This window comes from Cibotium barometz, chromosome 28, assembly GCF_041138505.1.
Source record: "Cibotium barometz isolate CiBa-2024 chromosome 28, ASM4113850v1, whole genome shotgun sequence".
NCBI classification, from domain to species: domain Eukaryota; kingdom Viridiplantae; phylum Streptophyta; class Polypodiopsida; order Cyatheales; family Cibotiaceae; genus Cibotium; species Cibotium barometz.
Genome location: NC_141073.1, coordinates 12,316,057 through 12,340,945, shown reverse-complemented (window position 1 = coordinate 12,340,945; position 24,889 = coordinate 12,316,057). Strand labels below are relative to the sequence as shown.

Here is a 24,889-nt window from a genome sequence, read left to right as displayed (position 1 = left end):
GTGTGTACCCTCCTTTATTATATACATCATGCGGTATCAACCTTACATCACGCGTTTGCACGTATAAGATTCTAAAAATTCCATCACTACTAACTAACCCCCGGTTAAATCAATGGTCCACCAAGGATCCCTCCCTTATCGTGGGGTGCAATAAGGCCCTTACCATAGTCACCACCTTTTAACTTGCGTGCCGCTTTTAGTGGAAGTAGGTTTTGATGTTCTCGCACTACACCTTAGTGGGCCTTATATTCATAGAATAACACCGTCAAATCTCCCTTGGTTGCTTTGCCCTTTGCTTTGCTCTTTCATCCCATGGAATGGTCATGGATCCTCAATCCCTTGGTTCTAGTTCCCCCTCCTTCCATTACATGTCTTGCTTTATTGCGCCAATTTTATTCCACTTTGATTCTTCGCACATCACACATGACTATGCATGCCTTTCATATGGGAGCAAAACAACTATTCTTTCTAATCGTCATAGTCCGAAAATATCCTCCTTTTGACTACTCAACTAATACATGAAGTTGCCAAATTGATTAGGTAACCCTTGTCTAATGCATTCAAGTGGAGCATTGTTGTTAAATATGGAATCATTAATGGTGCAATGCATTGAAACTTCAAAAATACGGAAAGGCATGGAAGACTACACATAATAGAAGCACATTTTCACAGTTGCTTTTTTAAGGTGGCTCATGAAACCATCTCTTCTACGATGATTAAAAACATGCCATTTGGTAATGGAATCACATCTTACTTTAAATCAAATTGTATTTTCACTACCTATCTTCCACAATAGTGCTTTTATTATACTAGCTGCATATGGGACCCTTCATTTATTCTCATTTTTTGTAACGATAATTGTGGAAAGTTAAAAATGATAATGAATCACTAATGATTGAAAAACCTTTCTAGCACAAACTTTCATGTGATTGTGTAAGAGTTAAAAATTACAAAGGAGGGACTTACATGTTTATAAAGCTTTCATATTGTTTTGTAAGAGAGTGTAAAAATTATAAAGAAGGGAATTACATGTTTATTATATCAATTTTATTTCGCTTTGATTCTTAGCCCATCCCACATAAATTTGTATGCCTTTCATATAGAAGCAAACCGTAATTATTCTCTCTAATTGTTGTTGTCTAAAGTTATCTCCCCTTTTTTTATCACCCATTTGATACATATGATTGTACTAACTCAAAACCTTTCTTGAAACAAGGTAGTTAAATATGGAACCGTTATTGATGAGACACAATAAAATTTCAAAAGTATGAAAGGCACGATAGATTATGTACCTATCAATACAGTTTCATGTATCCTTTCTTAAGATGGCTCATGAAACCCTTTCATTTAAACATGAATAAAAACATACCATTTGGTAATGTATTTGGTCATCTTACTTTAACTTCATTAATATTTTCTAGAGTCACTATAGATCTATCTTCAAAGAAAGCAAATCTTTTTACTATACTAGCTACATGTGGGACTCTTTCAATAATTCTAATTTTTCATAAAGATAATTGTGGGAAGTATAAAATAATAATGAACCATTAATGATTGAAAAACCTTTCTAACACAAAATTTCATATGGTTGTGCAAGAGAGTAAAAATAAAAAAAGGAGGGACTTACATGTTTATTAACCAAGTACTACACGAATAATGTACTAAAGTAGTTTGAGATCTTTATTGCTTGAGTTACAATGTATAAAATATCTACTCCACTCCCAAGTCCCTCACCTTTCTCTAAAAGATGATTTGATGGCATAATAAAAAAGTGTTATTGAAACTATATTGTAAAGCCAAAGTAGAGATTAAGTAATTTTTGGGAAATATATTTAGTACGAAGGCTTTTTCATTGCATTAATTTTTTTTCTTAGGCCCCTGGCTCATGTGGCCACCTTTTATAATGTTAGATTCTTGAAATCTGAATTATTTTTATTTTTTATTTTTACGGTGATATCTAGCCAAAGATAAATAATTCAAAATACAACCAAGCTTATCTAACCACGGAATTTAAAAGGTTTCTTTACATCATGAAGATTCGTCCAAATTACTAATAATAATCGCTTTTGAAAAGATTTATTTTTAATATTTTACATTGTTCACACTTTGCTTATTGTATCTTTCAAAGATGCATCTCAAAAAATAATATCCATGATTAATATTTTATAAAAAGAAGGCAAAATCTATCATACAACCACATTTTTCATCCAAAAGAATTATTTTTAGATTTTAAGGTTCTATTAGCCTAAATATGAACATTAATGAGCATGAACTAATATTTAATTTGATATGTGTTCAAAAAAGAGATGTATAGTCTATATGCACTAATATTCTTTTATATTAAATTTATTAATAAATTTATATTTACAGATTGAAATCTAAATAAACTTTAATATTCTAATTTTATTGGGTTATGTTTTTTGAAAATTATTTTGAGATGACTATTTTAGATATCATTGTAATTCTAGCTTAATAGGGTATATAATAAAATTGTGATGTTTACTTTTTAAGAGAAAAAAATTATCATTAAATTAGATGAGAGGAAATATTTCATCATGCATGGTCTCATTGTAAATCATGAAAATAACTCGAAATTCTAATACAACCTTAAGGTATCTACTGTATCCTTTATCAAAAGGACTAGTAACACGTATGAGAATAACGTGAGTCTTATAGCATGAGAAAGTCAACGCCTTAGCAAAAGAAACCATTTGAACACCATCTGAAAGGAAGGCAAAAACTCTAACAATAAATAACCTTATAGAAGCTCCATTAGCATTAAAACATCCTCCTATATGTTATAATCAAGGGAGTATAAAAGGAAAAAGCTCTAACAACAAATAACCTTGTAGAAGCTCCATTAGCATTAAAAAACCTCCTAGATGTTATGATCAAATAACCTTGTAGAAGCTCCATTAGCATTAAAAAAACCTCCTAGATGTTATGATCAAGGGACTATAAAAGACAAAAGCTGTAACAACAGATAACCGTAAGCTCCATTAGCATTAAAACATCCTCCTAGATGTTATAATCAAGGGATTGTAAAAGGTAGAGGATTATAAAAGGTAGATGTTATAATCAAGGGATTATAAAAGGTAAAGGATCATAAAGTAATCACATTAAATTTTATGTGAATAACACTACAAAAATCATGCTAGTGATATAATTAATGTGATGAAATCATCAAAGCCATCAAGTCACAGGGACTTGGTAAACATGATTAATTTACCATTGATTAATGTATTTTATCATCAAATTATGCTTATTTTTAACTATAATTTATGTTTACTAATAAAACATTAGCGATAATATAAAATTCCCAACGGTTAATTCTCTTATTCAAAGAAGCCCTTGGGTATTCTTTATTTACTTGCAACTTTTGATAAGTCTTCTTCTACTTTCTTTTGTGTGTGTGTGTATGTGCATGTGCATGTGTGCATGTGTGTATGTGTGTGTGTGTGTGTGTGTGTGTGCGCCTCTACGTATGCATGCCTATACATGTGTGTGTGTGTGTATGTGCATGTGCATGTGCATATGTGTGTGTGTGTGTGTGTGTGTGTGTGTACATGTGCATGTGTGTGTGGATATGTGTTCGTGTGCACGTGCATGTGGGTGTGCATGTGTGTGTGTGTGTGTGCATGTGCATGTGTATGTGAATATGCATGTGTGTGTGTGTGTGTGTACGTACATATGCACGTGAAAGTGTGCTTACATGCATGCGCACACACATTTGTGTGCGTGTGTTCATGTCAAGAACCTTCTTGCTCTCTAGCAAGGAACCATCGTGTTAGTAGCTAGACCTCTTGTGTGTTGGATCATAGAAGTCCATATTGGAGAGGCTAAAGAGGCCAAGAGGTGTGTTAATCCCTGTTGTATGAGCCCTTCCTCTACTCTCAATCTACTGATTAATCCTTCCAAAAGATAATGGTTAAGCTAGAAAGCTTGAGCCACCCTCTTCTCTACTCTTGCTCAATCACACACTCACTTAAGCTAGCGAGCATGCAAAATTAACACATTCCATCCGCACACATAAGCATGCATCCTACAACCAAAGAAGGTAAGAGATTAAGAGAAAAAAGATCTACACTTGAGAAATGATTGAATTCCTGCATTCACACACAATCATGCATCCTACAACCAAAGAAGGTAAGAGATCAAGAGTAGAAGAAAGATTTATACTTGAGAAATGATTTCTTGCATTCCAATTATCAAAAGTTGTATATATACAAATGGGCTTTGCTCGGTCGCCCAACTTAAGTGGGTGCTTATTACCTATCTCTACCCATATATACAAGGCTTATGGCTAGCTTTTGATATATTATCAGGCCCACGGTGATACATAATGTGAACTAATCTTGGGCTCATTAGGGGATTATGAGGTCACTTTTTGGCCTTTTAGTTTTTAGAGAGAGAAGGGGCTAGACCAATAGGGTGTAAGCTTCCATTACAGAATCTTTCATTTTTCTTAATTTGTTTGGATTTTAGTAATGTCTTGTAATAAGATATTTAGGCAAACTCTTTTGTACGTAAAAAAACTTGAAAATGTCACTTTTATGTTTTAACCCACCCTTTCAAGCTAATTTTCACCATTGTACTACACCTGGCAATCTGCCAATGCATTAAATGTGTAAAAACTTTAATTTGAAAGTTGATAATGTTACTTCCTTTTTCCCTCCTTGCTCCTCATCTTCTTCAAACCTTTTTTGAATCTTCTTTAGGTTCATTTCTTTTGCTTCTTTGAGGGAGAGTTTGTAAGGCTTATGGCTATGGGTCTTTCTATTCAATCAAACCCCCCCTCTACTTCCATTGAATGCATATTGGCTTATAATACTTTGGAGCAACAAAATATTTGGATTCCTACAACTATTGTAAAGGAAGTTGGGTCCTCATGCAATAAAACAAGCGTAGAAAACAACCTAGTGTGAAAATGAGTTCATTGCTTGCTGGAAAGGTAGGGTGATTTAGGCTTGGCACCAACAAAAAACACAATCAAGGAGGTCCTTGTGCATCATGTTTTTATGCATAGAGAACTACATATTGAGAAAAAACTTCAAACTCTACCAATACACAAGCCCAACTGTAATTCTATCATATTCTTGCCATATTGGTTTGAAGTGTGGAATAATTTTGCATGTTTCTTTGGTTTACGTTGGTTGTGCTAGTAGAAAATTGCTTTTTAAGGAAACAACAAAGTGCATGTCAAAATTTAGAGATGCTATATATGTGGATGTTTTTGAAGTTATTTACTTTCTAGATTTTTATCCTTCAAACTTGGAGATTGGCAGCCACAACGGAGAGTGTTATTCATGTTTCCTATGTGTCTATAGGGGAGCAGCTATATACAAAGGGCGAACTAGAAGGTCTCTAGTAGTGAATGGGTTTTTATGATCATTATTATTTCTCTCCTTCAATTTTGCTAATTAGGACAGCTTAACAGAGCTTCCACTTTTAGATTTCAAGAGTGAAGAATGGCCTTTGCCAATTTCTAGGATAAGTGAAAGCTATCAATACAAACTCTTTACTGACATTCAAAGGTGCCTCAAGACATACATTGCAAGAAAGCAATGTAAAATTACCATATTTATGCATGCTCATGTCTTTGTGGATTTCTTCTACAATGCAGTAGTTAAAAGAACAAAGCCCATGTTGTCGGTGAGGATCTTGGAAGCAAACAAATTTTTTGAGTGCATGGATAAAGGTTGGAATAAGAAAGTGGTGAATGGCATGTAGTGCAAAGTTCACCATGATTATATTGCTTTCAAATACATGGTGGCTACACAAAATGTTATTTGGTCATTTTACTATAGTCGATGGCACCATGTATTGAGAAAACTAGTACCATTAGCTAAAAATATGAATGATTTTGATGAAAATTCATTAATGGACATTGATGTGTGACTCAACATGGAGTTAGTAACTAATTAAGAGTATAATTGTGAGATCCCACTACCCCCTCCGCGCACCAGATTCCCGGCTAGCAGCGAAAGTAGCTTCTTCTTGCGTAGGGTAGGGTTTCCCACTCGGGGCCTCGCCCTCGAGTGTCCGAACACGAGACTAATCTGGTGGTCATTCCGAAACCGAAACCGGGAAAATTTTCCTTGCCCGAAAAATGGGGACGATTCCACCTTTTTGATTTCCTTAACGAATTTTCTAATAGGGTCAAGAGACTAAACTAACCTTCATCTGATTAAACCAGATAGAAGGTAAACTATTACAGACTTAACTTGAAGAAATCAACGGTTTTTTCCTAGCTGAAATCAGGCACAGCCGTTGTTCTATTCATTTGAGAACTTTTATAATAAAAAAATTGCTATTATGCATCTTTCCATGCATAGAAATTAAATTCAATGAAAATAATACTTTTATAATAAAAAAAATTCTATTATGCATCTTTCCATGCATAGAAATTACATTCAATGAAAATAACACTTTTATAATAATTTTTTTTTCTATTATGCATCTTTCCATGCATAGAAATTAAATTCAGTGAAAATAACACTTTTGTAATACAAAACATTTCTATTATGCATCTTTCCATGCATAGAAATTAAATTCAATGAAAATAACACTTTTATAATAATTTTTTTTTCTATTATGCATCTTTCCATGCATAGAAATTAATTTCAATAAAAACAACACTTTTATAATAAAAAAATTTCCAATATGCATCTTTCTATGCATAGAATTTGAATTCAATGAAAACAACACTTTTATAGTAAAAAGATTTCCAATATGCATCTTTCTATGCATAGAATTTAATTTCAATAATTAATATCAATGATATCCATGCATATTCATAGGTGAGTATGTACATGGAGTAAATAAAAATATTTCTTTTAGAATGCACAAACGGCGGGGATTACTCTTTTAGAATAACATAAAAATAAACTTTATTTTCCATAAAATTCAAGAAAATTTTACCATAACCTCCTTTGTATGGCTGATCATTTCTTAATTTTTACATTCTAATATCACTTTAAAATTAATCCCAATTTGAAGTAAAGTACTCTCATCTACTCAATTTTCACTTTCTAAAGAGTAAACAATAAGAAAAGTTTAAATCAATTTATTTGTTACTCATATTAGGATAAAGAAGGGCTGAATTCTTAAGGAAGAGAAGGGGGTAGCCTTTTCATCAAGGCATAACATCAAGATTCACTTTAATCAACAAAAAAAAAGCAAAGAAATCAGAAAACCATAGATTAGAAATTAAAAAGTAGAGTTTTTAGCTTATATGGAGTTTTGTGAGCTTTCCTTTGGCTTGAGGGATTGAGGGTTCTACTCTTGTTTGGATCAAGAGTGGCCACCAATTCTTTTGGAGAGGATTTAGTCAAAAACAATTGAATTATCAAGTGAATTCAATGTATTTGGCTCTAGGGAGGAGTAGAGTAACACTGCATAAACACTATTAAACTTTTACAAAGGGGGAGGCTTCTATTTATAGGAAAAAGTGAGCCTCAAACCAAGAAAACTGATTCTAGAATTTTCCAGATCAGTTTGGTCAATTTTTGACCATTTTTGGGTCAGTTCAACTTACTTTTTGGAACTAGACTTGAAATAGGAGAGAGGAGAGATGAAATATCTCATTTGATTGATTTAAAATGGGGAGCAATGATGAGGAAAAAGGCACCTCCTTCATGAGGGAGAATCCCCACATTGAGGTGTCAAAAATCAAAATTTTAATTATTTTCCTTGGTCCTTAGTCCACTCTTCATCTTATGTGAGTATTTACTCATTTTTGGGGGGTTTCAATTTATCTCCTCCTTACATTTGGATTAATCTGATTGGTCCCTCAGAACCTTAATCCAAAATTTTCAGAAAATTTGGACCATAGGACTAAGGTCTTTTGAGCAGATTATAATTTATTTCTAATGCACCTTAGGAAATTCTTTTTAAACTTCTATTTCGGGGGAATTTCCGTGTGTAAGCCATGAATGGCTGCAAGCACACAACCACCAGTAAGCTCAAAACAGGGAGCAATGGTGTGTCACTCACCGCTTAGACAGTCGTTTTGTGAAGGATTCTCGCGCCGCGATGAAGAAGGAGCTACCACCGCCGCTCTACCGCCTCGTCACCTTCGTGCCGCCATGCAATGCTTGATCGCTACACACACACTCTCTCTCTCTCTCTCTCTCTCTCACACACACACATACACACGCTGGAGAAGGAGATGGAGAAGATGAAGCAAGAGCACTCCTTGTATTCAACACTGAGAGAACAAGAGGTTTTAGGTTACATTTGACTTTTTTATGTGACCTGGCTGTTCACACATGGCCGGCTGATCCTAACCCTTACCCTGATGAAATTCGAGGTGTTCCTCTCATCGGCGATCACCCAATCCCCTTACCCTTTACATGTGGTGCCGACAAGCCCGGCCCATGACTCACAATACGTAAAATAATTATATGATATAAAAAGTAATACATCTCAATGTCCGCCATAGGTTAACATGCCCCCCTTCTTGATGTAGATTCCGTCCTCGGAAGCTATGGTATGGTAAGCTCGACAGGGTTTGTTGTGGTAGATTGTATTTGCAAAATAGGGAAGTAGAGTGAAAGCATGCTTGGTCTTCAAAAGATATAGAGTGTATCAAAAATAAAATCAAGCATGTTAGACCACAATGGAAACTTGTATGCCATGAGAAACTAGTTTAAGAGGTCACATTAAGGAGCTAGCGTAGCAAATTAACAAGAGTTTAAAATTATTGAAAGTAATTCAAGAGCTAGCAAGGTATCAAAGGTTAATCAAGGTCTACAACTAGCCTAAGTCAAGGAAAATTACCAAGCTTGATAAATAAACAGATGACCATAATGTGTCTATTCTAAGAACAAGCTAATCCCAAGAGCCTAAGGACACAAGAAATATCAAAGTCATAGGAGTCTTTTGCCTTTATTTCTTTTATGCTATGATAATTTTTACAAACAATGGCAACCTCCCTAAAGCAAAACTAGCATCGACCCTGGTGCCATGTTTACCACAAGGCCTTCTCCAGGAATCTACTAGCTCACCTTAGGCAAGGCTACCCCCTACCAACCCAGGGCATCGGTCTGAGTGGAATAATCCTCTCCTACCAAGTGTCAATAGGGCGATAGGCTGACATGAAAGCACAAAATAGACATACATTGCCATTTTTTATAGGCCTTTCTTTTTATTTTTTATTTCTCTCTTAGGATTTTTTTCTCCCAAATTATCATGCGTTCTTACATCCTTTCAACAAAGGGGTAGAAGTTATGTCTTAGAGGTCAACACACATGGCCAGGTTGTTCAAGCATTAAGATGGTTTTAACCCTAGACCTAAGACAACCATATTCCAAGGTTAACTAAAGACATCATGCATTCCCAAGAATTTCCAAAATAAGGTTAAACTCAATGAATGATTTACACTAACACCTTAAGCAACTTCAAAAACTAAGTAGTGCTTGACAAATTCCATGTGGTCATGCATTATAGTTCATGCAATCAATTGAACAGTAAAAATGAAAGAGAGTCGGCATGGAATAATTACACCTGTTTTTTGGAGATCTCCTTGATTCGATGAGAAATGCCCGCAATTTGATGTAGATATCTATGTATGAACATTGCGGCAGTCCCAGGACTATGAAAGCGAACCCACCTCAAACTTTTCAACTGTACAATTAACTAACAAGGCACATCAGTGGAAAAAAATAAGGACTCATTTAAGGACACAAAACTAGAAACAACTTGAAAACACTAACCGACCTACCAGTCACCACACTAATACTGAGGATCAAGGTGAGAGGATGTTGTAGAGTTCTGGCTATAGCCCTAAGACTAAGCCTCTATCAGCATCATCCAAATAAATAAAATTAGCCTCCGTAGTGCCATGAGTCTCATCCGTCCATTCATCGTCAAATATATCTTCTTCGTCCTCCCATCCACATAGACTCGTCAAGAATGTAACTATGCGAGGATCCTATGGAAAAGTAAAGACTTGGGCTATCGGGGATACGTCCTCTATGGAGTAGGGGTCAGTGGTCAATAGGTGAATTAGCCATTCCAATTCCTCAACATTTCCCTCGCTAGCTAGTACATCTATATGACCCAATTCGGTTTTAATTACAGGATAGCACATGAAATATCTGAGAAAGGTACATATGATACCTCTCACCAAAGGTGGGAGTGGATGAAGTGTGTGATGCTCGTGCATCTGCCATATCTTCAAACACAGATATAGCATTAGTAGGTTCATGAAGATAGGTCAATCTTGTTTCTAATTGTGTGCGGATAACTCTCCTCTTAATGTGCTCTTGCTCTTTTTACTATATTTTTCTTTTCTTTTCTTTTTTGTGTATGAAGCTATATATATACATTCCCTCGAATTTGGAAGTTACATGGTTAAGAGAGAAGGTTAGGGAGGAAGCAATAGAATGTCAAACGTGAGTACATGCTCCCCCCTTCCCTTGGGTAGATCATTTTTTTTACAATGATGTTGTAGCCCCTTGGAACCAATTTGTCCCAGTGGGTTATAGGTGGTGATGTGGACAAATAGCTTTTTATGACCCTTGTGGCCACATCAAGTTGCAGAGATGGTAGTGTACGCTCCCATGAACAAACGGAGGATATGTCTTCCGATGATACATTTACAAGGGGAGACGTAGACTCATTGGTTTCTTGGTTGGGTATTGACAAGGGTAGGTATAGAGCATGCAGAAACTTCTATATCAACGTGTGAATGGCATGAGGAGCTAGAAGCTTCCTGTGACTCCCCCCTTCTTGAGCTAGGTGGTATCGATTGATATCGTTTGGGAATCCAAACTAGCTCTGGAAGAAGTGGTGTGGAGTACTCCGTTACCTTTCCCTTACCACGGTCTTGAATTGTCATTGGGGTGGCAACATTTGGCTTACAAGATTATACAGGCGATGCAGAGGAATCCAGCTTATGTTTAGGGACCCAAATCTGGTCATCCCCTTCGTAGTACCCTTGGACTGCTAATAACATTTTAGGAATCCAACGTGATGTTACCTTGCCTTTTCTAGGGCGGGTAGCTGCTTTCCTACTACGAGGCTTCTTGTCTGAATGAGATTGAGCAGTAGAGGTAGCCGTTAACGAAGCTTTTGGGACCCATTTGTATGTACTCTTTGGTAAAGTAAGCGGAGCCTTGGGGACCACACTACATGTCTCCACTCTTGGCATTGAAGCGTTAGAGGGGTGGCAAGCAATCAAAGATGGTGTAGCCACTTGACTTTGTGATTTTTCCTTATCTAACGTTTCGTCCAGAGTTAATGGCTTAGGTGTGGGACCCTGAATGGTTAGGCTGAGAGCTGGTTCTTGCGTTGTAACTCACCCGGTTGCCCAATCAATATTGCACTTGGTGGCTAGCATCCATTTGCACCCTAAGTTTACAGTTCCCTCCATGGTACCAGCACGCATAACCAAAAAGCTTTGAACTACAGTCCCCTTGTCATAGGCAACAAGAGTGTGTAGAATTCCCGAGACAGTGGTTTTCTTCTTATTGATACCCTTAACTTGGATGGTACTCTTGGATAAGGGTGGTTTTCCAAGTTGACACCACACTCCATATGACAGCGAATTGTGTTGAGCTCCCGTATCCAATAATGCATTATATAGCACCTTCCCGTAAGGACTCTGTAGCTCAATTGGGTATCGTAGAGGCGGGTCAGATTCTAGTGAATCCTCCTCTGACTCCTTGAAAAATGCTTGCGTGATCCCCAAGTTGGCCTCTTGTTGCGCCTAACATGCTGCTGACGTTCTTTAGCTTCAACTCTCGCTTGTATCTTCTTAAGCTCAGCCTGTTCTTTAGCTGCCTTCTTCTGATGGATTGCATGTAATTCCTCTTGGCTTAGGGGGTCATAGTATCTTTTGAATTTACTCCCATTGAGGAATCCAACAGTTTCATCTCCGTCGAGAGTCTCCACTTGGATGGTACCTTGCGGGGTAATTTCACATACTTTGTACAGTCCGTTACCAGCATATTTTAGCTTCTTATTTTCGTTACACACTCCATACATCAGAATTTTATCCCCAACTTTGATGTCCTTGTTTTTCAGGTGGCGATCAAACCATTTCTTCCTTCTATCCTTCTCTATAAGGGCATTGTACACCGCCAATTGTCTTTCTTCGTCAAACCGCTCAAGGATATACAAATGCTCTACTAAGGGATTACCATCCCAGCCCTCTTGAGTAGCAACACGAAGACTAGGAATGACAAATTCCCATGGCATGATTGCTTCTTGGCCATATACCATCTTGAATGGTGTGCAATCAATAGTAGCCACCACTTTGTACGCAGTACGATAGGCCCATAAAGCTGACATAAGCTTTAGACCCCAATCCGTGCGATGAGCCTCAACTGTCTTTGTCAGAATAGAGATTAAGGTCTTGTTGGTACTCTCGGCTTGGCCATTCACTTGCGGAGTAGATTTATAATGGGATATCATGAAATTTGTTGTGAGCTCCTTAATCACTTCATTTATAAAATGCGTACCATTGTCGCTCACAAGTTCAAAAGGACAACTGAAGCATGTGATTATATTTTCAAAGAGGAACTTGGCTGTTGTCCTTGCATCTGCCTTACGTGTCGCTTTCGCTTCAGTCCATTTGGTCACATAGTTAGTGGCCATAGTAATATAGCGAGATTGTGTGTTACGGGCCGCTGGGCTAATTGGACCTACAAAGTCTAAACCCCACTTTTCAAACGGTTGGTTTACTTTAATTGGATGTAGGGGCATCTGATCTTTCCACTAGGGTTTCTTGTAGCGTTGGCATTCATCACAACCCTTCATAAAAAGTGATGCATCTTGGAACATAGTGGGCCACCAATACCTTGATTGCAATATCTTTCGCGCAGTTAAGTCTCTTGAAAAGTGACCACCGGCTACGCCCATATGTGCCTCTTGCAAAATATATAGATACTCATCCTCTCGGGCACAACGCCTATAAGAACGTCATCCTTTCCTCTTTTATAAAGAGTCTCGGCCATTAGGCAATAGGGTTCGCATTCCTTGATCAGCTTTCGAGCTAGATCTTTACAAAGCTCTTTGGGTGTGGAAAACCATTAACCAAGAAGTTAACAATCTTCTCACTTCATTCAGGCATTGTCTCCACCATGAACAAGGAAGTGTCAGGTAAGTCATCATCAACATTAGGAAAAAAGGGAGCTCATTTTGGGGCCTTTTACAGTTTGGAAAAATAAGCTCTCAACCAATCAACAGAGGGCCAATGTAACGTTGGAAATTCACAAAAATAAGAGAAAATAGATAAAAGAAATAATATTTTATGTAGGTACAAGCGTGCTACATTAATGTGGAGATTGGTTTTTTATTCTCACAAGATCTTTGGACATGAAGATAGAATCTAGTCTGACATTTTCTCTGACAAGGGCCTTCCCGCTTCCACCTTCCTTTGAACTTTGAAATGTTGTGCTGCCTTTCCTTCGAAAGGTCTACCATTCTACACCACTGCCTCATTGTGCAGCAGCCTCTTCTTTTCCAAAACTGCTCCCTTGATCCTGTTTGGCTTAGAGTAAGATGTTTCTTGTCAACTGTCTGTTTGCCCACTTTCTCTTTCTTGAAACTTCACTTTGTTATCTTGTTTACATTACTTTGCTGTGATTACAGATTCACAAGGTCTACATGGTGAATAAAAACTATGGCCGTTCTTGTGGAAGACGCTCTATGGATGATAATGCTATGAAGGCAGAAGTATACCATACATCTTTACCCCGTCGACCTGCTTCTTCTATTTCTTCGGTACAGAATTCAAGTACAGTCAAAACGGAAGGAACTTGGGAAAGGTTTAGTGTTTCGAAAGGAGCATGGGTGCTCATGCAACCTAGCAAAAGAAAGAGACCCCAGACAAAAAACATTTTCTTGGCGTCATGGAAGGGAAGAGTACGAGATTTTAAAATCACCAGAGGGAAGATATCGGTGAAAGAAGTTTTGATTCAGCATGTGTACATGCATAAAGAACTTGTCTTGCGAGACTATCCAAATGATCTTCCGCAACATAGGCCTAATTGTATATTTTTCTATTGTAGTTTTGTTCTTTATGAGGTGTATGGATTTTTAAGATAAATCTTTATTTCTTTGCTTATGGACATTCTTGTGTTATTTTATTTTAGATTTATACCCTTCATCGTATGAGACATGGCAAAACATCGATTGTATTCTGGGATTTATAGATGTTCTACATGGATCGATAGGAGAACAATAATACCAAGGTCGATGTGCAACAGAGCTAGCTCAATTGGGTATATTTTTTACTGATCATTTTTATCAGTTGTTTGCTGGACAATGCTAACACACATGGTGTGTTAAGAAAGCAAGACCTTTCGGCATGGAATTCAGTGGATTGGCCTCTCCCACATTTTAGTGTTACAGAGGCATATAGGGCCAAGCTTTTCAAAGAAGTACAGAAAGCTCTGAGGCCCAATATTGCCACAAGGATAATAAAAATTTCTTTATGCATGCCTCTCACAGTTTTTGTAGACTTGTTTAATACCTTTCCAGTGAAGGTTTCAAAAACAATGTTCACAGTTAAAGCAATAAGTCTGGCATGCATGCCATAATTTTTGGATAAAGGTTGGGATAAGAAGACATGTAGTTTAGTGTTTTGTGAGGTTGTCCAACCTTCTATGCAACTGAAGTACATGGTTGCATCACAAAATTTTCTTTTTTCTTTTTATTATAAGCGCAATCGAATGCTAAGTACAAAACTAGTCCCAATGGATCAAGATGAAGATTCTTTTGGTGTAGAAAATAAACTTCTTGATATTGATGTTGTTGAGAATGTTGATGTGCTAGTCAATATCTCATTAAGACAATGTTGCTCCCTAGCTCAATTGCGCAATGACATTCTATTTGAGACAGAAGGTTCTATTTCAAAGGACTTTTTATTTATCTACAACAATAAGAAGGTATACCATCTGACTTATCCTAGTCTCATTAAGCACTGCTCTTAGTTTACTTTACCCTATTGTTTCATATTGCTTTTTTACAGGTGCTCAAAAGAAGAGAGAGTTCAATAAAATGCAAAGACATTGAAAATTTAAAAATTGAGATAACACAGACTCCATAAACAAAGGTATTATATTCAATAAAGTAAAATTTTGTACAGAAGTGTTTAATTATATATGTAGAACATATTCTTGACAACCATTTTCTATTTATCTACAGGCTGATCCAGAGGCTGCTCTACATGGTCCAAGATCACCGTATCATCTTTTTTTGGAGAATCTATTTTCTGCTGCTCCATCCTGTCGTGTACAGTCTCTTGGTGCTGCTCCATTGTCTCCTCTACTGCCCCTGGAGCATCTGCTTGCTGCTGCTCCATCTTCTCCTCAATAACATCAGCAGAGCAGGTCCTTGTTCTTGTGGCTTCTCCTCATCAGCACTAGGTCCGTGTTCCTGTGGCACCACATCAGCATCATCTGTGTCATCAAGGTGTATGACACCTTCTCGGACTTTAGAGCTCTCACCCAACTCGACAGTAGCTGGTACAATAGGTTTGGGAAAGGCATACTTCAAAAACTTCCAAATTGTATCAGCTCTGAAACTATATACATAGTTTGAGCTGAAGCTATCTTCTCTCATCTGCAATGAGATATGATGATTTAGAACACTTTGTACCAATATCAATTATTTTGAAGCTAAATGAAAATTATTTTTTCTTACAAGCTCTGGCTGTCCTATCTCAAAATAGCTTGAAAGTATATATTTGGCACTAATCAGCACTCTCCAACCGCCGCCACAGCTACTTGAATCATCTTGTTGTGGTGTCTGGACAGTTGGAAAGATATGTTAGAAACTGTTAATATCTGAACAAAACAAAATTATTCAATAAGTTCAAAGGCATAGCATGAAATAGACATCAGTAGAGGGAACGACTTTCTACCTCTAAATCTATTGGCTCTATTGAATCCAAAAGATTGACATTAGGAGGACAGTGATCCAATGCATCTAGAAGCCTTCTAATACAACTGCAATACATATAATTCAGTTAGTGTGCATTAAATCAAAATAATGAAGTTTAAAGTTAAAAATAGCACACACACCACTTACAATTTCAGCTCTCTGTGTGTGTTTCTAAGAGAGTTGAATAAAAAGCATTGCTTCTGCTAGATGTCAATAGAAGCAAAGCTCCAGTGATCACTACATAAGGAAAAAAGCATTAAGAAATCAAAGGCTACAAGAGTTCTCAATCTTGAAGAAAAATCCCAAAAGAAGCAGTCACCCACATACTTGTTATGGTATGGAAGTAGCAAAATATCGACCACATCAAAATATCGACCACATCAAAATCGCAGTGTTTGAACCAATTGGAAATATCCATGGGAGTTTCCTTTGGATCTCTTAACTTGAAGGAAATGGCAGGATCAATAATATGAACTGTATGTTGTACAGCGTGGTTAAGCCAGCTTCTCATCATGCTACATTGGACCAAACAATAATTAGGGTAGGGTGTAAAGGAGGAGGTACAATAAGGATTGTTTTGTTTTTTCTTCAATTCTAACTATGGACCACATGGAGATGCAAAATTGAGAGTATTCTACTTTCTCAAAACCAAGAATGTTTTTTCCAAGACAGATGTACTGATAATTTTCATGTTTATCTTATAGAGTTAATTGTCCTTTGTGTAGAAGTTGAAAATGGAGAACTAGTGACTCATATGGAATACATGAAACTACCAGTAAGTCAGAAATGTCACATTGTAATCAATATGTCTTAGCAAAGCATGGATTTTTACAAGTACTAATTGTGTTACATGTATTTTCACATAATAGAAATGTGAGCAGAAATGCACTAGATGTTGTTCATTCAGATGTATGGGGTCCTACGAAGACCATGTCTATGGGAGGCTACAGGTATTATGTGACATTTATTGATGAGACCACACAAGGAAAGTGTGGGTATACTTCATGAAGGAGGAGTGAGGTGTTCACTCATTTTCAGAATTTCAGAGTTATGGTTGAAAAGCAAATAAGGAAATATGTAAAGTGCCTAAGGTCAGATGTAGGGGGAGAGTAATTCTCCAATGAGTTCTCTGAATTTTTGAAGAAGAATGGTATTTGGAGACAGTAATGCAAATACACTCTGCAGCAAAATGGAGTTGCTAAGCGAAAAAATAGGCACATTGCTCAGATTGCATGAGCATTAATGGGAGAGAAGAATATGCCGCATAGCTATTGGGCTGAGGTTGTTTCTATAGCAGTTTACATTATGAACAAGACTCCAACTACAGCCATACATGATGTAACTCCAGAGGAGAGGTTTACTAGTAGAAAACCTGATTTGTCTCATCTGAAAGTCTTGGATGCATTGCATATGTGCATTCGCCAGATGAGCTGAGAACTAAGCTGGATCCAAAGGTTGAAAAATGTGTGTTTATTGGGTATTCCCTTGAGCAAAAATGTCGGGAGCTCTACAGGAGGCATCGGCAAACGATCTTTGATTGAGGAGCTTTCTTCACAGGAGTAAAGCTATAGGGCAACTATATTGTCCTATCGGATGACAGAGTCTTATTGGACAGGGTTATTCAGGCCAAAAAAGTGTTTCGGGCGCATTAGGACCTCCATTTTTCAGAAAGCAGGTGATTTCGAGCACTACGGGTAAGTCATCGATTCTCTGCAGAACTCTATTTTAAGAACTGTAGGAAGACAGATTGGTTGTGCAGACATTGTGTGTGCTGTAAGGAGGTCAATAGTTGCCATTGGGTGTATGATGTATGCACATTGAAATCACTGGTTGTTGTGACATTTGAGTGTAGTACAGTACCGCTGCAGAAAATACAGCAGTTTGTGCAATACAAACCAGAGTGCTATTTCTGATAAATTTGTATGTCTGGCAAGATGTCAAATGATGGCATAAACCAGATTGTTGCTAAGAAGCTTGATAAGAACAACTTCCATGCTTAAAGGTTCAGGTTGACAAATTTCCTGATGGGAAAGGGTTACTCGGACTATATAGAAGGTGAGCATGAAGAGGCACAGGAGATACCGGAGATCAATCCGACTGCTGCAGATGTGAAAGAGTTCAAGGATTGGAACCAAGGAGCCATAAAAGTTATGTATTGGCTCTCTATCAGTATACAGGACACCATGATTGGGCACATACAGGATGCTAAGTTCCCCAAGGAGGCATGGAACACCTTGGTAAAACTCTATGTAACGAATACCAAGGCACAAAAGATACAATAAGAATGAACTTCATACTGTGGTGGAGAAAAAGAGTATGTCTGTGAATGACTATGCATTGAAGATCAAGGGTATTGTGGAATCCCTTGCATCTATTGGCATTTCAGTAGATGATGATGATAAGGTGGAAGTCTCTCTACGTGGTCTCGGGCCACAATACAAGGCATTCAAGACGTCTATTGAGACTCACGAAAACATTCTCGATTTCACAGATTTGGTGTCTATGTTGATTATAGAAGAGAAGAGCTTGGGTGAAGACCAACATTCTTCACAAAACAAAAACAGTTCAGAGCAACAAGCCTTCTACACAAGTTCAGAAAGAGGACGAGGTAGAGGAGGCCGTAGACATGGCCAAGGAGGTGGCCGAACAGGTAATCACAATTATGGCCAGCCGCAGCAACAACAACAGTCCCAGAATTCACAACAACAACAACACGCAAGTGGAAGAGGCTAAGTCAGAGGCAGGGGGAGTCAAAGAGGTCGTGGAAATTGGCAAAGGCAGTAAAATGATACATGTGGATGCTTTTATTATGGTGGTAAGCATGGACATGTGCAGGCAGATTGTTATAAGAAGCAGGTTGACATGCAAAATGGGAAATTGTAGCAAAACAACTATGCATCCTTGAGCAGAAACAGTGAGGATAATGAAAGGTTGTTTGTTATGCAGCATGTCGTTAATGCCAAGTCTAAAAATGTTGAAGCAGCACATAAAGATGATGTATGGTACGTTGATTCAGGTGCTTCGAACCACATGACAAGTCATGGGGAGTTCCTCAAGGAGATGAAAAAGTCAAGAATTCCAAATGGGGAGCCAACTGGTGTTGATGATGATCTTCCTAATGCCTATTTATTTAAGTTAGACATGGTATCCAAATGGAGTGAAGAAATCTTGGAGTATCTAACTTATGGGTTTTCGTAGGAAATACCTTTGAACAAAGACAAAATGTGGCGGCTTATCAAGCTTGCTACACCTTATCAACTAATTGCAGGTGAGCTATATAAGCTAGGAAAAAATAACGTACTCAGAAGATGCGTTAGAGAGGATGAGTTCGTCACCATATTGGAAGAAGCTCATTTAGGGATAGATGGTGGGCACTTTACTGGAGAAATCACAGCTTGAAAAGTTCTTCAAGCAGGACTATGGTGGCCTACGTTATTTGGAGACTCCATAGAATTCGTCAAAAGATGCAAAGAATGTCAACGCTTTGCTATCCCACAACAAAGGGACAAGATGCCGCTAACCCCCATCATTGTAAGACAACCATTTGAGAAAAGGAGAATAGATTTTGTGGGACCTATTAGTCCAGCGGCACATCCATCCCAAGCCCGATATGTAATCGTAGCCACTGACTATTTCACAAAGTGGGCAAAAGCCAGTGTCTCAAAGAGAGCTAATGCATGAACAACAACAAGATTTATATATGAGCAAATCATCATCCACCTTAGCAGGTCATCCATGAGGATCATCTCATGGAATGTACAGGGCCTTGGCGGAGCACAGTATATATGCTATCGTGGTTGCTTGAGGCAGGAGCTTTAGAGATGCCTGGTTAGTGGCAGCATTGATATTTTGATGATGCAGGAACACCACGTGGGTGAGAGCAGGATCCGGAGATATGGTTCAGTGATGCCTGGTAGATGGGACACCTTTTGGTCTGTAGGGTTTGGTCCTTTGGGTCGACAGGGAGGAGTATGCATGGTCATTGCAGATGTATGGTGGCAGGCCATTGTGGATCAAGGGATCATTGTGCCTGGTAGAGCACAGTATGTCATTCTGAGGATGCATGATGAGCTATTAAGCGTGCTCAACGTCTATGCGCCCAACCATGCTAGTGCCAGAGCAAAGTTATGGACCCAGGTTATGGATGCATTGCCAGAGGCCACACATTGGTGTGTCAGGGGAGACTTCAACATGCTTGAGGACCCGGCCGATAGGGTGGGAGGCAGTCATGTTACAGTGCACGGCACGGAGCTTGCAGCTTGGGAGCGATTTTGCATGTCACTGAGGATCACTGATGCATGGCAGCATGGGACCTTCTCCCGCTCTCAGGACAGTCTTAGTTTCTCTCGGTCGCGGATCGCCGGCGGCAGGGAGGGACTAATCTATCATGGATTGATCGCTTTTATGTGGGCGACTGGTTAGGGGAGCGAGGGGGCTCCGTTGGCATTCTCGCTCTGCTGGCACCTCATTTTCAGATCATGTGCCAGTTATTTTGACACTTGAGGAGAGGACACTGGAGCCCAGCTTGCAGTTGAGGATCCCAGAGAGGGTACTTACAGATCCTAGTCTCGCTGAGGACATTGAGAGGATCTGGCATGATAGTCAGTGCTCTGACCAGGATGCAGCAGGCCAGTGTGCCCAGGGACTCATCGAGCTTAGCTCTTTTCTGCACGCTGCAGCTTTGACACAGCTGGGAGAGATTTGCGAGCGGGAGCATTGGCTGCGAGATGCAGCCTTGCTTCGCTTCAGCGCCTTCAGGAGCAGCAACCTGCATGTGAGTGGGTGGCATCCCAGCTGAGCCAGGCACGCCAGGAGGTTAGAGAGGCAGAGGAGCAGAGACATGAGTTTTACTATCATCGCCAGGCCTCTCAGTGGGGACGCAGCTTGGTGATAGAGTGATTGGGGAGTTTTTTGAGATTACTGGACCCTGCCATGCTTGAGCAGGAGTCCGTCAGCTTGGGAGGCCGGACGGATCGGTAGCTACTGAGCCCGGGGAGATCAGAGCCATTGCCACTGGGTTCTATAGAGACCTGCTTTCAACGGAGCCAGCCACGACTGAGGCTTGGGATGCTTGCGGAGAGACTGTGTGGGCCCATGTGCAGAGGAGGGTCACAGATCGTATGCGTACAGTTCTTGGTGCGCCTCTTTCAGAGGTTGAGCTTGCTGAGGCCTTGAGGGTCCTGCCGCGCCATAGTTGCCCAGGGGAGGACGGACTGCCTTTTTTATGCGCTATTGGGACCTTTTGGGGCCAAGCCTCCGCAGGGGCTTTCAGTATGTTTTGGACAGTGGGGTGATGCCACAGAGCTTTTCAGAGGGCTTGATCTTTCTTATCCCCAAGGGGGAGGGAGTATCAGATGATATTCGGCATTGGAGACCTATTATGATCCTCAATAAATACTGTCTACAAGGTCTTAGCAAAGGCCTTGAGTTTGAGGATCCAGTCCTTCCTGGGAGAGTTGATTCATGCTACCCAGACAGGATTCGTCAAGGAGCGTAGTATCCTTGACAACATTTTCACCTTCTGGGAGGCGACGGCCCGAGCTAGATTTCTTGGTGAGGACTTGGTCGTGATGCTTCTCGATTTTGAGAAGGCATACGATAGAGTCGATTGGGGTTTCTTAGAGGGCACTATGCTTCGCCTGGGCTTTGAGCCAGGTTGGATTAGAGGGGTGGCGGCTCTATATTCCACAGCTCGTAGCCAGGTGTTGTGATTGCAGGACGGGGGCCGAGTTTTGAGTTGACCAGATCAGTCCGTCTCAGGGGTGTCCCCTCGCCCCTTTTCTTTTTCTCCTCTTTGCGGAGGCTATGAGCATGTATTTGACGGCAGAGGAGGTCTCCCAGTCCGGGGGGAGGACCTGCTCGATGCTGAGTTTGCTGACGACACGGGATTATTTTTGTATGGCCAAGAGGCCAATCTTCTTCGGGCAGAGTAGTCGCTCCAGGTTTTTAGTGCAGCTTCGGGAGCATTGATCAATTGGCGCAAGATAGTGGCGCAAGACAGTGACCTTTTGGATCAGTAGCGCTCCCACTCCGGCATGGAGCCCAGACCCCAATTTTAGATGGATTCCTCCTGGCACAGCAGTGCGGTATTTGGGATACCAGATTGGACTAGATTTGTCACCTGAGCAGCGGAAGAAGCTTTTGTATTGGAGTACAGCTCGACTATCCTTGGCTGGGAGGGTGGTGGTGGAAAATCAGGTGCTGTTAGTGACCATGTGGTACATTACGTCTTGCCAGATCTTCTCGAGCTCTTGCTTTAGAGGCTGATCAAGAACTTTCTTTGGTCTGGGCAGGACGGTCAGCCAGCTCGGGCAAAGGTTGCATGGGCAGTTATTACACTTCCGCTAACTTAGGGAGGCTTGGGCATTATAGATCCAGTTGATTAGAGTAGAGCCTTATTGGGGAAGCTTATTGTTCGAGGGCTGCTTCCAGGCACGCTGAGCCTTGGAAAGAGCTTCTCTTGCAGCAGCTCTGCAGGCTTGGGCTCCCCCAGCAGGGGGCACTTGGGCACCAGAGATTTGATGGATCTTCATAGAGATGAGGAGGACAGGCTCAGTAGAGGATGGGAGGACAGATTTGCCTTGAGCATCCTGAGAGCTTGGGAGCTGCTGAGACCGGGGCTCTCTCAGCGATCTCCTTCTTGTGTTGAGGAGCGGGCCAGACAGCCGCTCATCTGGAGCCCAGCGGTTCGCACAGAGAAGGATCTTATGCTGGGTTCTCGGCCTCGTCTAGCCTGGGGACCTTTGGCAGCAGGCCTAGCACATAGCTTTGGAGACTGGCAAGCCTTCTGCAGTCTCCCAGAGGAGATCTAGGTGGAGAGGCTGAGTCACTTCAGAGAGGGGGGTTGATTATGAGGGATGGCATTCACAGAGGAGTGGTTCACGCCTATCGAGCTAGTGGCCCCACTGTGGATGGGAGCCTTTACACAGTTGGAGATCCTGATTGCTGTCAGAGCTTGCACTGAGGATGGCAGATGCCTCTACTATGAGATTCAGGATGAGGGTAGACTTCAGAGAGTGGAGGTGGAGTCGCCTTTGGTTGCAAAGTGCACCTTTCAAAGGATACGGGTAGTGGCCGCCGCTTCTCGGAAGTGGCATATTGACCCAAACCCTGCAGATGTGCTCCCGGATTAGCGCATATGGGCATATGCAGTGCACCCCTTGGCCCCTTGGCCCACCAGTGAGTACGAGTTGCATGATCCTTATGTATTCCTTGAGGCCACAGAGATTACCTTTTTTCAGTATAATGTTCGGTTGGGGCGGCATATTTTGACGGCGAGGAGGATGGTCTCTCCAGCTGCAGCGGGGCACTGGCGGCTACAGGGACTCTTACAGGAGTTCCTGGAGGATTTTTGGGCCCGGCTCTGGGCTAGTCGTCAGGCCCGCAGGATCTCGACTTTCCAGTGGATGGCAGGTCGCCCACAGGGGCTCAACAGTTGGCACCTGGCTTGTCTACAGCAGTCTTCCGGTAGCCTGTGTCCGATGCGGCCACCCTATTGAGAGACAAAGACATTGCCTATGGGACTGCCCTCAGGCGTAGCAGATTTGGCTACGGATGCTGCGTATTCTGGCCCCCCTCTCTCCAGAGGATATGTATACGTGGGGTGCCGCTGCTTGGTCGACTTCGTCAGGGCCTGCTATATGGGGGCTATGAGACGGAGCAGGACAGCCAGGCCATCAGATTCATTAGGGGCCAGCCTAGCCTTGTTCCTTTTTCTCGTCCGCCAGCTGGACACAGGAGAGGGATCTACGATGGGAGCTCCTCGCAGCCTCACCATCTGGTTCACCTGGAGGTCCCGGTGTTTCAGGGCCTGGAACCACCAGCAGAGATTGTTCGGGGGATTTGGCACCTTGCGAGGACAGTATGACCGCATCTGGGGCAACTCAGATTTACGGCGCCAGGCCTTTCACACCACCTGGGGCAACGGCCCCTTCTATACCCTACACGCGGGGTCCCCCGTTGGCACTACAGGCCACCTGTTTGGCTTTCCCCCCCTCCTATTGTATGATATAGCCCCTCAGTTCTTTGTACTGATACTTGTACTTTTCAGCACCTAGGGAGAGTCTCCCTGGCTGCCTTGCTTTGTTCTCTGCTCTGTTTTTCTTGTGAGCAAGAGAGGATCTTTTGTAGCCCTACGGGCGTTTTTTTATAACTAATGAAAGGATCTTTTCTCGAAAAAAAAAATTTGACTTGGAAGCTGGATGAGACCAGGTTGATGGCATCACATGGGCTCATGGTTGAAAAACTACGCAGGAAATGTTGGTTCGACAAAAACCTCAAGCAAAAAGAACTGGAAATGGGGACCCTTGTCCTCACATGTATGGTGTCGGTAGCACCAGGAAAAAGAAACTTAAATACTGAGGTCTGGGACCGTTCCGAGTGTCGAAAATCACACCTCAAGGATCTGTCCGAATTGAAACAATTGACGGCATCCAAATGGAGGGTTATGTCAATGGAAGTAAACTAAAAAAATATTTTGGACCACTTACCCTAGAGATGTTCTTACAACAAGAACATCTCTTAAAACAACAGAAACAGCTTGCAAAAGAAAAAATCCAGCAAGCGCAACAAGAAGAGGCTAAGGTTAGGGAGGCCAAGGCCAAACAATTAACGCACAAAAGACTAATACATGTCAACATGGCATCTGTTACCCTTTTGGATGAAGGGGAACTGAATATTAAGCCAGCACGACTCAAGGTGGGAATTGACTGTACCTAAGAGCCATGCAACAAGTATTGCAGTAATCGATACAGGGTCAAGTCATAACTTGATCTCCTATGAGACTTGGGTAGCATTAGATAGACCACATCTTGAACCCACTGATGCACAGGTTTGTAGCGTTCATTTGACTACCACAAAAGCCGAAGGATATTTAAATGTTAATATTTCCATTAGAAATAATTCCTTGGTCGGAAAGGTGTTTGTCATGCCTATAGGTTCCATGGAAGAAGAGATGATTCTAGGACGATCCTGGATCTGTGCCAGTAAATGCAAT

The 24,889-nt window shown here is 40.6% G+C and overlaps 1 pseudogene; it reads right to left on the bottom strand.

Moving 5' to 3' along the window:
* Positions 1 to 3,985: 3,985 nt before the first annotated feature.
* LOC147622492 (uncharacterized) lies at positions 3,986 to 12,228 on the bottom strand (annotated as a pseudogene).
* Between the last annotated feature and the right edge of the window lie 12,661 nt (positions 12,229 to 24,889).